This window comes from Scyliorhinus canicula, chromosome 3 (assembly GCF_902713615.1).
Source record: "Scyliorhinus canicula chromosome 3, sScyCan1.1, whole genome shotgun sequence".
Taxonomy (NCBI): domain Eukaryota; kingdom Metazoa; phylum Chordata; class Chondrichthyes; order Carcharhiniformes; family Scyliorhinidae; genus Scyliorhinus; species Scyliorhinus canicula.
In genome coordinates, this window is record NC_052148.1 from 161,387,624 (window position 1) to 161,401,744 (window position 14,121).

Here is a 14,121-nt window from a genome sequence, read left to right on the forward strand (position 1 = left end):
CGGAGAATTCTGCCCCTTATATAGTTTGAGCAGGGCTTCCATGTTTGTATATTGTATTCCTTTTAAAACAAAGGCCAGCGTTCCAGTTGCCTTCCCAATTAATTGCTGAACTTGCATATTAGCTTTTTATCATTTATGCACAAGGTCTCCCAAATCCCTCTGAGCTGCAGTTTTTAGCAGTATTTCTCCATTTTAATAATGTTCAGCTCCTTTATTCGTCCTTTCACAGCACATAACTTCACATTTTCCTAAATTATATTCAATCTGCCAAGTTTTTGCCTAGTCACCTAACCTGTCCGTATCCCTCTGTAGACTCTTCGTGTCAACTCCACCTTTGCCTTGTGTGGTGAATCACAGTAGCGTAATTCACACTGTATTACACATGTTGTACTATGTCTCGGTAAGCTCGGCACACGAGCAGTTGCGCTGCTCTGCCACTAGGGAGAGATGCACTGGGAGTGTACGGGAGTTAGTACTGGGCTCCACCTTTGGCTCCACCCATGGCTCCTCCCCCTAACCGTAAGTATAAAGGTTGATGCTGAGAGCCTGCCTGCCAGTTCATCTGGAGTTCATCCCGTCACAGGCAGGCTCTGTTGTAAGACGATTAAAACCACTGTTCACTTCTAACCACGTGTCGCGTGAATTGATGGTCTCATCACCTTGCCACCTATTTTTGTGTCCTCCACAAACTTGGCAGTAGTGCATTCACTTCCCTTGTCCAAGTCAATATATATTGTGAATAATTGTTGCCCCAGCATGGATCCCTGTGGCACTCCACTTTGGGAGAGAGCAAGAATATTAACTGCAAAGTAATAGCTCTCATATATTTCCTTTTTGAAAACCACCAATGTTGCTGTGACATGCAGGAATGAGTGACACTTTCATTGGACAGATTTTAAGCCCCACCACTTTGCTGAAGTAAGATCATTTGGGGAAGAAGAAAAACTGGGAGTTGTTTTCACCCAACAGAATGCTGGTGAATTCTGTTCTGCCTGCCACTTGGGGTCTCAGTGTCTGAAGAACAAGCAAGTGTAAAACATTAACTGGGATCAGATGAGACTGAAACCATTAGGTTATTTAATTTTAAGAGGTACATTTCTGAGACCCTCATTGGCAGTATCCTATGTAGAGCAAAACTGTCAAACTTTTTTTCCCATTGTCAGAATTTAAAAAGCCATACCTCAAGAAATCATCTGGATATTGCTTTGTTCCCAATTTCAATTTCTTCTTAATGGGTTGTTTGTCATAATATCCACTCATGTATATAATGAGATGCAGACAGGTAGTGATTGACACATAGGATGACCAGTAAGCATACAACACAGTACAGCCAATCACCAGACAGGACACTACCACTATAAAGCCAGAGGGCACTAGGTTTCCCTGTCTCTCGGGACCCAGCTACTGAGACAGTCAGAGTCCATGAGCTAGCCAGTGCAAACACCATGCGGTAACTAGTAAGTCTGGTCAGGCTACTACAAGGTCACCAGTCAGATCAGTATAGTGTCGACCCACAGCTGAATATGTATAGCAGTTCTATAGTTGAATAAAACAGTGTTGGATCTTCTCCAGTGTTAGACGTCTGTTTCTAACTTCCCTGCATCGAGTGCAGTCCACATCAAACCAACCTGCCTAACACATCATGGTAGCAGAGTAATACTGATCTTGGCGGACCTACTTCGAGTGAATCAGCATTGACCAGCAAGCAGCCAGCCAGCGAAATGGAAAACATCCAGCCTCCTCCGCAACTCCGCATCTCCGGCAACCTCGGCGCCAACTGGAAAATCTTCAAGCAAAAGTTCCTCTTGTACATCGAGGCCTCCAACCTCGAGGCAGCATCGGATGCCAGGAAGATCGCGCTATTTCTCTCCATTGCGGGCGATCACGCCATCCATATCTACAACTCCTTTACGTTCGCCGACGGCGAAGACAAAACAAAACTCAAAACAGTCCTGCTGAAGTTCGACAGCCACTGCGACATTGAGGTGAATGAGAGCTTTGAACGGTACATCTTCCAGTAGAGGCTTCAGGATAAGGATGAACCTTTTCACTCCTTCTTGACCCATCTCCGCATCCTAGCGCAGTCATGTAACTATGACTCAATGGCTGATTCCATGATCCCGGATCAGATCATTTTCGGGGTCCACTCCGACTCCCTGCGGCAGCAGCTCCTTAAAATCAAACAGTTGACCCTCTCTGTCACTATTGAGACGTGCGTTGTCCATGAGCATTCCAATAAACGTTACTCCCACATCAGGGCGGCAAAAACTGCAAAGCTAGCCTCCCACGAAGTGGAAAGGGTGCAGGCCATCACACAGATGCAGTGCCTGAACATCAAGGAGAGTGGTCATTTCGCGCACTTTTCCCGGATCCCTGCACATGCGCGCCACGACTGAGTGGACGACGAGACCGACAACCCGACTGCGCAGGTGCGTGCGTCGACCGACCACACTGCGCATGCGCGATGGCGCACGGACCGCGCTGACGTCAGTGTCATGACGTGCCCGAATTGTGGCTCCGCCCACTTAAAGCGGCAATGTCCGGCAAAAGGACGCCGATGTCTCCAGTGTGGCAGGCTTGGCCACTACGCAGCCCTTTGCAGATCTGCTCCACTGCTCAGCACCAATGATCCCAGCTGCGGCGCAGAAGCGTCCGCTCAATACAGCAAGGCATGCCAGATTCCGATCCTGACAGCCCAACGGACCCTGATGCTGACTGCCTCAGGTCTCCATATATAGTTTCAAGTCTCCAGGGGCTGTTTAGCACAGGGCTAAATCGCTGGCTTTGAAAGCAGACCAAGGCAGGCCAGCAGCACGATTCAATTCCCGTACCAGCATCCCCGAATAGGTGCCGGAATGTGGCGACTAGGGGCTTTTCACACTAACTTCATTTGAAGCCTACTTGCGACAGTAAGCGATTTTCATTTAATTTTTCATTTTCATTTCTCATATCAGGTCTCATATCACATGAGCTGGTCTCCACCACACCTGCGCAACGCCTCTCGATCCTCAGTGTGGATCCAAACAATGAGTGGTGTGCTGTCCTCACACTTAACAAGGCACGTATCCGATTTAAACTGGACACCGGCGCGTCTGCGAACCTCATCTCACAATCCGACCTCGACACCATCCAGGTCCGACCAAGCATTCTTCCACCAGCCTGCCAGCTCCTGGACTACAATGGCAATGCCATAGCTGCCAGTGGCTCATGTCAACTAGGGGTATCCAACAAGGCAATTAAGGCAACATTACGGTTTGAAATCGTCAGGCCTGACAGGGCGTCCCTGCTCGGTGCTCGCGCCTGTAAGCTCCTGAATCTGGTTCAGCGAGTCCACACCATGTCATTGTCACCGGCGACAGCCTCGCCCGATGAAAATTTGCAAGCCGACATAGACGACATTATCACGCAGTAGCACAGTGTATTCAATGGAATGGGCACACTCCCATACCGATATAAAATCCTGCTGAAGCCGAACGCCATCCCTGTACTTCATGCACCACTCCGGGTGCCGGCGCGCCTCAAGGATTGTCTGAAAAAGCAACTACAGGACCTCTAAGACCAGGGCATCATCTCGAAGGTCACAGAGCCAACAGACTGGGTCAGCTCTATGGTCTGCGTAAAGAAGCCATCAGGGGAGCTCTGCATTTGCATTGATCCTAAGGATCTAAACTGCAACATCATGCGGGAGCATTACCCGATCCAGAAACGTGAAGAGTTGACCAGTGAGATGGCTGATGCCAAATTCTTCACTGAGCTGGACGCCTCCCGGGGCTTTTGGCAAATAGAGCTGGGTGCATCCAGTCGCAAGCTGTGCACGTTCAACACCCCGTTCGGTCGCTACTGCATCATATCTGCCTCCGAAGTGTTTCACCGCATCATGGAGCAGATGATGGAGGGCATCGAGGGGGTGTGAGTATACTTGGACGATGTGATTATCTGGTCCACAACGCCCCAGGAACACATCGCTCGCCTCAAGCAGGTCTTCCAGCGAATTCATGAACATGGTCTCCAGCTCAACAGGGCAAGTGCTCATTTGGTCAATCGGATATTAAGTTTCTAGGTGACCACATCTCGCAGCAGGGTGTGCGGCCAGACACCAACAAGTTCTTGGCGATCAACGCCATGAAGACCACTGAGGACAAGAAGGCGGTCCTCCACTTCCTCGGGATAGTCTACATTCTCGGGAAATTCATTCCCAATATGGCATCCCACACCACGCCCTCCGCCATCTCGTCCAGAAGTCAACGGAATTCCAGTGGCTGCCCACACATGAAGCGGAATGGCGTGAGCTGAAGGCAAAGCTCACCACAGCCCCAGTTCTAGCTTTCTTCGACCCAACCAAGGAAACCAAGATATCAACTGATGCAAGCCAGAACGGCATTGAGGCGGTGCTCCTCCAGCAAGATGACTCCTCGTCCTGGGCTCCAGTGGCATATGCCTCCAGGGCCATGACGGCCACTGAGCAACGGTATGCCCAGATCAAAAAGGAGTGTCTGGGTCTCCTGACAGGAATAGCCAAGTTTCATGACTATGTTTACGGCCTGCCGAAATTCATGATGGAAACAGACCACAGGCCTCTAGTCCACATAATCCAGAAGGATTTAAATGACATGACACCTCAGTTACAGCGAATTCTTCTTCGCCTCTGCCGCTGTGACTTCGAACTTGTCTACACACCAGGCAAAGAGCTGATCATTGCAGTTGCCCTATCCCACTCCATCACCACACCATGTGAACAAGGTGACTTCATCTGCCATATAGAAGCGCAAGGCAATTGTGTGCTACCAACCTCCCAGCCTCTGACGGACGGGTGGTCCAAATATGTGAGGAAACGGCCAAGGATCCTCAACTGCAGCGTGTGATGCAGCACCTTACCCATGACTGGCAGAAGGGACAATGTCCCCAATTCTTTAACGTGAAAGACGAGCTGACGGTTGTGGAGGGAATCCTTCTGAAATTCGACAGGATCGTTATTCCTCAGAGCATGCAGGCTTTGGTGCTGGCTCAACTCCATGAGAGTCACCTTGGAGTCGAGAAATGCCGACGCAGAGCTCAGGAGGTGGTTTATTGGCCGGGCATTAACCAGGACATTGCCAACACGGTCCTCAACTGCCCCACCTGTCAGAAGTTTCAACCGGCTCAACCCAAGGAAACATTGCAACAGCACGATATCGTGACCTCTCTGTGGTCCAAAGTAGGTGTAGACTGTGGTGATATGCATCACTGTAGATACACAAGGGGTTAATGTAAGTACACGTAGACTAGCTAGACACTAGAGGGAGCACCAGAGACATGACACACAGACACTCAACCAATAGGTCAGTAAGATAGGAAACGACCAATGGGCATTCACGATACACACAGAGGTGACACTACCACAGGAGGGCATTATACCAATCCATATATAAAGGACACATCACACATGATCTTCCTCTTTCCAGTGGAGACACTCAGTGAGTACAGACACAGGGTTGATTCAACATCACACCCACCACCTGGATTGTAGCAGACTGGTTCGTCAGTTTGAGTAGCTATAGAAGGATTAACAGTAGTGGCAAATCCGAGTAGGAAAATTGTAAATAGTTTAATAAACGTGTTGAAGTTATCTCCACGTCTGAACCTTCCTTTGTCAGAATGAACATCAAGGAAGCAGCTTATGCTACACCAAGAGCATAACAAGACATGATACACAGGAGTGACTGTTTGAATCCATATAGTTACAACTAAGCAAGCAGTGACAACCAGCAACAACAGCCAGGCAAGAAGATGTTCGGGATTCCGGTTCCGCAGCAGCTCAGGTACCAAGGCAATCTCAGTGAAAACTGGCGTTGGTTCAGGCAGAGATTCGCGATCTACCTGGTAGTGTCCGACCTAGATGGCGTGGCGGATGCAGAGAAAATAAAGCTTCTACTCACCATCGCGGGTCCAGAAGCAGCTGAAATCTTCCTGACCTTCAAATACTCAAAGAGGCAAAACAAGAGCGATTTCCAGGCAGTCCTGGACAAATTCCAAGACTTTTGCGAGGAGAGTACAAGAAAAAACGGTAAAAGAAGCACCAAAACTCACCACGAGGAAGGCTTGCAGCAGAAATCACAGTTTTCAATTGCAGCCATCTTGGTAAAGGTGCTGCACATGTGCAGTGGAGAAAAAGGCCCCAAGTAAAGGAACAGCGATCTGAGCATGCCCAATCACTTCCTGCGACCTACGTCACATGCATCATGATGTCAGAGGCCCCAGACCACGTCCACTTAAAAGGGAAATGTCCCAAAACACGGAAAAAAAAATTTAAACCTGTAAAACAAGATTCTTTCACCTGGAACGACAGCACAATGCCTGAAATTCGACCAGTAGCTGAAAGTAACCTCTGCAGCACCCTGCAACAATCAACCGCCCAAAGAGATGGTACAGTCCTTGAATACTACGACACTGACCTTTATTTCTTCTCTGGATATCATGAGCCCAATGCCAGCTCTGACACAAAAAGTGATGAAATGGTTCTAGAAGACTATGACTCAGACAAAGGTTTCATCATTCGAGATGGCGACCCCAGTACCGAATCCGACACAGACGCGGATGTGTTCTTCGGATTTGAGGATCTTCAGCCCAGCATATATGACATCCCGACTCGTGAGTGCAGGATTATGCTGCGGCCTGACACCAAGAGACAGAGAGTGGTACAAGCCCACAGAGAGCGGCCTGCTGCCACACAGAGTGGTCCACGCATCGCTAAGGGTTCCCAACTCCACACAAAGAGTGGTTCACGCCCCACAAAGGGTCCCAGCCTCTACACAGGAAGCGATGAAAGATTCAACGGCGAGACAACTTCATGTCTCCACAAAAGAAGTGACTTGAGTGACACAAGCCTCTACACAGAGCTCGTGGACAGCCTCCACGATAGAAGCAACGCAAGACTCCAAAGCGCAGTCCTTGCATGAACAAGACCATAAGGATCTAGCAACCTCCTCTGAGCAACCAGCAGCAGACGATGCAAGTCTGCCATACTCAAGTGAACAACAGAAAGACTATGACAGTCTGCCATGATCAAGTGCACAGCAAGAAGACTATGACAGTCTACCACGCTCCAAAGAACAACAAAGCAACTATGACAGTCCACCCACATTGTTTGAGCCACCAGAAGAAGACTCTGACAGTCTACCCAGCCCAAGTGAACAACAAGAAGCTACTGAGGCTCTATCCACTGTATGTGAGACAAGTGACAACAGCATCCCACTTCCCATACAAGATGTGCAATGTTACAGACCTCAGCTAGCACACAAGAGCATAACAAGACATAGACCTTTTCCACGCCAAGGGGCGTGACTACGTACTCCTGGTCGACTACTTCTCCAGTTACCCAGAAGTGGAGAAACTGTCCAACCTCACGTCGAAGGCAGTCACCAAAGCTGCAAAGAAACGTTCGCCAGGCACGGGATACCACTCACAGTAATGAGCGACAACGGTCCAGGCTTTTACAGCCACGAATGGTCTGATTTTGCCCAGTCGTACAACTTCCGTCACGTTACCTCCAATCCTCACCACGCGCAATCCAACGGGAAGGCCGAGAAAGGGGTTCATATTGTCAAGAGGTTGCTGTTCAAAGCTGCAGACCCAGGCTCTGACTTCAACCTGGCAATGCTGGCATACAGGGCAACCACAATGTCCACTGGGTTGTCACCAGCGCAGATGCTCATGAATCGCACTCTGAGGACCACTGTTCCAGTCATCCATGTTCCAGACCTTAACCACCTCACGGTTTTACAAAAAATGCAGCAGTCCTGGGCCCAACAGAAGGCCACATATGATGCTCATGCTGTCATAATATACACCAGTATATCATGGTGCAGACACACACTGATGGACACACACAGGGACCAATCAACATGTACAAACACCGCAGCCAATCACCAGTTAGAATACATACACTATAAAGGCAGAGGGCACCACGGTTCCTACTCTTTTCTGGGTGCTGCCTCTCAGTGTAACAAGAACTCATCCAGCCCAGCATGGACGCACACCACGTGCTGAGAGAATCAATTGGTTCGTTCAAGGCTTAGGTCTCTAGTTTAAGTTAGCATCACTTAGACCCACAGTCATCGTGTGTTAGTTAGTTAGAAGTTAGTTAATAAAATTGAGTTGAACCTTCATCAGTGTCGGAAGTGTCTGTTCATCTCTCAAGCCTACACTAGCCAACACTTCACATGCCACGGATCTACCCGAGCTGGCTCCAGCTGATCATGTTCGCGTCCAGTTGCCTAAGGGCGGCTGGTCAGCCACAGCTGTTGTTGTCAAACAAGTTGCCCCAAGGTCTTTCCTTGTCCGCATGGCTGATGGCTCCCTGCTACGGCGCAACAGATAGGCATTGCGAAGAGTTCCACGCCCACCACCTGACCGCAGTGCTCCGCCGGCCATCATACTTCCTCCAGACGTACCCTGCCACGAGGCCACTGATCTACCAGCGATCCTGTCGGCCCACGCGACCACGACGATGGCAGCGATCCCACCTATCCACGTGCAGGCGGCTCTTGATTCATCTCTGCGGCGATCGACAAGAATTCGCCACCCACCAAAAAGACTGAATCTGTAGACTGAACTTTTGTAAATTTTGGACTGAATTCATCGATTTAACCTTTGTAAACATTGCTTCGTTTTCCATGTATCTGCACTATCGACACCTTCCCATGTATATACGTTTGTTCAAGCCCCGTTTGCATATAGTCAGGCATATGTATATTTACGTATACATACCTCAGTATTTATTTAACTAAAAAAAGGTGAGATGTCATAATATCCACTCATGTATATAATGAGATGCAGACAGGCAGTGAGTGACACATAGAATGACCAGTAAACATACGACACAGTACAGCCAATCACCAGACAGGACACTACCACTATAAAGCCAGAGGGCACTAGGATTCCCGTTCTCTTGGGACCCAGGTACTGAGACAGCCAGAGTCCACGAGCTAGCAAGTGCAAATACCATGCGGTAGCTAGTAAGTCTGGTAAGGCTACTACAAGGTCACCAGTCAGATCAGTATAGTGTCGACCCACAGCTGAATATGTATAGCAGTTCTATAGTTGAATAAAACAGTGTTGGATCTTCTCCAGTGTTAGACGTCTGTTTCTAACTTCCCTGCATCGAGTGCAGTCCACATCGAACCAACCTGCCTAACACATCATTGGTCACAGGAGGTCTTGCAGCTCTGCATGCAGCTCACAACAGCCCTGCTTTGACCTGCCATGGATGCTCCTGAGCAGCTCTCTCCAGCAGATTCAGTTTTGAATCTTGGCCTGTTGTGTGTCTGGCCCTCTCCTTCTTATTATAAACTGAACCATCTTCACAATCCTGTTGCCTTGTTTGCCGGCAGCTATAAAATGGAGGGATCTCTCCTCTGTGATTTTGCCCCGAAAGTATGGAGGCACTGGGCACATGACGTCAGTGTACATGCCCGGCAAGTGACCTGCTCTCTGCTGCCACTTCTGGTGGGAAGATTCCATCATTCCTATTTAAAGGCCGGTCGCAGGTAGCATTAAAAGCCGGTCGAGGCTGGAATCCTTGAAAGTTGGTCGGGGCTGTTGGGCACTGCTCCTGCAATCGGGAACGCCATGACCAACTTTCAAGAATGCCAGTCATGACCGGCTTTTAAGTTGAGACCCTCCCGACAACCACCCACAATTAATTTGGAGTCGGCTGTAAGTTAATAATTTACTCTAGGGTCTCAAACTTAAACTTAAGTTTTCACCCACCTCTTCTCTTTCAAAATCTGAAAATTATTCTCTGGAAAGTAGCAGCAAAAACTGTTGTTCAGCACAGTCAGTTGCAGTTTCAAAAACCCTGATGTGAGGGTGCGCTGAGGCTAAAGGCTTCCCTCTGCTGACTGTTCCACACTATTTCAAATGAAAGCAATGCAATGCTTTTAAATGAGTCAATCCACACGATAATGCACCAATTTACATATAGAGTTCCCACACGATCAGCTCACAAGGCTATTTTAGAATGATAATTATTATTTATATTATTATTTATATTCACAATCTCAGAAGAATAAATTAGCAAGGTAGCAATGATTCCTCACAAACCTCTGACCCCCCTGATATTTTTTAAGGTCCCACTGCCCTAGTTCTTTCTAAAGCAGCCTGCTCCCGGTGCTTTATTAAACATCTTGCTCCATTATGTTTATTTAAAGTAGTTTCCTTGTGCTCTTTTTAGAGAACCATTTTGAGTGCATAAATGAGAGCCAGAGGTCCAAGGAGAAATCTTTCTTCTTTTGCTTTCTGCTTGTCAGTGAGCAAGCAGGTCGTTTTTATTTCATCAATCCCTGTCAGAACTTACAGCAGCAATTCATATTTATCAACCACATTTAATATAATAAACCATCCAAGGTGTTCCCAAGGAACATTATAAAATAAAACAACATCGAGCCACAAAGGGAATATTAGGTCAGATGACAAAAAGCTGGGTTTAAGGGGTAGGTTTTGACAAATGTCTTGAAGGAGGAAGTTGAGGTGAAGAGGTGGGGAGGTGTAAGGAGGAAATACCAGAGCTTAAGACCAGGAAACGGAAAGCACGGCCACCAATGGTGGAACGATTAAAGCTGAGGGATGTCCAAGAAACAAGAATTAGAGAAGCACAGATATCTCGGAGGGCTGTGGGGCTGGAGGACATTATAGAGATAGGGAGGAGCAAGGCCACAAAGGGATCTGAAAATAAGGGTGAGAGTTTTAAAAATCAAGATGTTGCTTGACCAGGTGCCAATGTGGGTCAACAAGCCAAGGAGTGATAGATGAACAGGACTTGTTTCAAATTAGAACATAGGCAACTGAGGTTTGGATGACCTCAGCTTTACAGAGATTATGAAACACCAACCAGGAATGCATTGGAATTGTCAAATCCAGAGGTAACAAAGACATGATTGAAGGTTTCAGCAGCAATGTTTTAAATTGCATTCTTTTCATGGAATGTAGGTGTCGCTGGCAAAGCCAGAATTTGTTGCCCGTCCCTAATTGCTGGGCCATTTCAGAGGACACTCAACCACGTTACTGTGGATCTTCAAACACACACAGGCTACACCAGATAATGATGATAGATTTGCTTCCCTAAATTACAGTAGTGAATCAGATGGATTTTTACAACAAACACTGATACTTTTATAAAAGCAAATTACTTAAACAAAAATACAAACTACTGGACAATCGCAGCAGGTCTGACCTCATCAGTGGACAGAGAATGGAGTAACGTTTCGAGTCCAGATGACTCTTTGTCAAAGCTTAAGGATCACTTTAATGGTCACCATTACTGAGACTAGCTTTCATTCCCAACTTTTATGAATTGATTTTAAATTCCACCGGTTGCTGCAATGGGCTTTGAACCCATGTCCCCAGAGCATCAGCCTGGGTCTCTGGATTACTGGTCCAATGGCGATGCCACTACACCCCAATATCCCACAAGACAGGGTCAAAGTCAGTTACTAAACTGGCGACAAGGATTAAAGGAAACTCCAGACTCGCTTGTAGAACTTCCTGACTGCTGGAAGTTACTGTTTGGGATGTAATGCCACAACCATTTAAGATGCCGTTGTTTGGAAAGTTGGAATCCTTTGATGCAGACCTTAAAGATTGGAACCAGTATGCGGAGTGCATGAGGTATTTTTTCCAGGCAAACGGGATTTTGGGGGAAGACTGTTGCCTTTTTCTTTTCTACTTTGTCTTTTCTGTGGCTCTGTTCCAATTGTGGCAATCAGTGAATTTGCCTTTCTTTCTATGTTATCTTTGTCCAAATGCTTAGAGTGGGCAGGTATCAAACGATACCACCACAAGGTTCAACCAGCTATCGATCAAAGAGCCAAACACCAGTTAGTTAGTTCAAGGTCAAGGGTATTTTATTCACACACAATTAGTCATGCAACATAAACACTACTAGTTAACGACACCTATCAACTAAGACAAACTGTACTTAGCTTTGGGCACCCGGCTTAGGTCAGAGGAACAGTGGCCACTGTTCAATTCTGGATCTCTCGGGTTCAAAGGAGTAACTGCTGCTCAGCAGGGCTCATCCATCTGGTAGCGGGCGTTGAACTTGGACTCGCTTCTGGTGTTGCTGCAATTGGCGATGGCCATGACCAGGGTACCAAGGCCAAGAGAGGGGGGGCCAAGAGAGCGAACATATGGAGAACTCTTCTTCTTATACTCAGGGGGTTTTTGCACTTTTTTGGGTGGTTCTTTGATTTGGGCCTTACTAATTGGGTGATCCCTGATCACTCCGTTCGATTCCTTAACCAATAAGTGGGCGGGGATCTGGATGGCTAGGCGTGTCCCAAGCAGTCACTGACCCCATTGTTTGTGTTTCCCTTGGACAGGGAGTGGCGCCGAAATGTCTGGGACTGTCCCGGTTGCTTGAGTACCAGTGCTTTGTTTTGGGGAAGGTGGGCCATCAAATGCTAATCGGCCCATCAAAATGCTAATTGGACGGAGTTGCGATACCGTTTGGACTTCTTGCTGACAAATACGCATTTCAGACTCTGAGCCTGCCTGAGTCTTGGCTTGTCCATTTTACCCGCTAGGCTTTGCAAGTTTCTCTGTACCTAGTTGGAAGTGGCCATCCCAGATGGCTACAAGGCCATCAGAAGATCCTCCTCCTGACCACTTGCGGGGCCCAGGCATTTGGGATCATAAAGAGTCTGACTTATCCGGCAGCGCAGACTCTAAATCTTTTGAAGAGTTAGTTGCATTGGGTTCAGAACACTATAATCCCAAGCCTTCCATATGTAAGCAGCAGTATCATTTTAATACAGCAGTGTGTTGTCTGGGGAATCAGTTATGGACTTCTTGACACATTTAAGACATCTGTATGAACATTGTAAGTTCGGGTCAGCCCTTTTAGAGATGCTGAGGGATGACTCATGTGTGGCACACAGAGGAAACTATTAACGGAACACACCCTTGATTTGAAACGGACTTTAACTGTCTCGGGAACAGGCAGAGAAAGGAGTGCAGAAGCTGCAGGGGTTGATGGACTATGGCATCTATAGTTTCACTCGCGCTTCCTTCTGAACCCTGTCGGCAGCATGGGATGGTGCTGGTCTGGTCAGACTGACTCCCAAAGGGCAGTCTCAAAGGCAGTTCCACAACAAGTTTTGGGTCTCGGGTGCTACCGCAGACAGGTTGGATACCTCCCCTGGGGGTGGCAGGGTCAGCTGGCCACATTATCAAATGTGTGGGAGACAAACCCGTGACAGTCAGAGTCGCCAGGTTCGACAGAGAATGCCACCCATGACATGGGTGACATGCATGTCGACGCCCCAGATGAGGACTGCGTAATGCGATTTAATTGTGTCACGGCTCCAAAAGTGGCACTGAACCAGGTTAATGGTCATTCGGTGACTATAGAAATGGAGTCAGGTGCCGCTGTCTCCATTCTGGACCTCTGCACATTTCGGCAGCTTCATGCAAAGATCATGCCACTGACACTTTGTGACACTAGGGCGCGATTGGATACCTACACTGGGGAGCCTTTAAAGTTTGTGGGGACCACCATGACTCCAGGGGTCCATGGACAGCAGTCAGTTTGCCTTCCGTTGGTTGTGATGCAGGAAACTGGACTGAGCTTGTTGGGGTGAGACTGGTTAAAAGTCCTCTGTTTCGACTGGACACAGATCTTTCGCTTGGACACCGGAAGTCTATATGATGTGCTGGGTAAATACCCTGAGGTGTTCCAGGAGGGCATGGGTAGGATAAAGGGGGCCAAAACCCATATCTATGTGGATTTTGCTACTTCAGAGCAAGACCTGTCCTTTATGCTTTGCTGGCAAAAGTCAACGCGGAACTTCGGTGACTGCAGGAGCTGGGGGGTCATACACCTGGTTTAGTTCACGGATGGGCAGTGCCTATGGTGCCAGGAATGAAACCTGACAAAACTGTCCATCTCTGCAGTGATTTTAAACTCACGGTGAACAGGCTCTCGCAACTGGACCGATACCCGATGCCCCAGGTTGTGGGTTTATACACCAGATTGGCTGGTGGATGCTCCTTCACAAAGTTGGGCATAAATAATGCATATCTGCATTCGATATGGCATTCGACCCAGAGTCCGGGCGGAATTCTCCGCTCCAGGGAACAATTGGG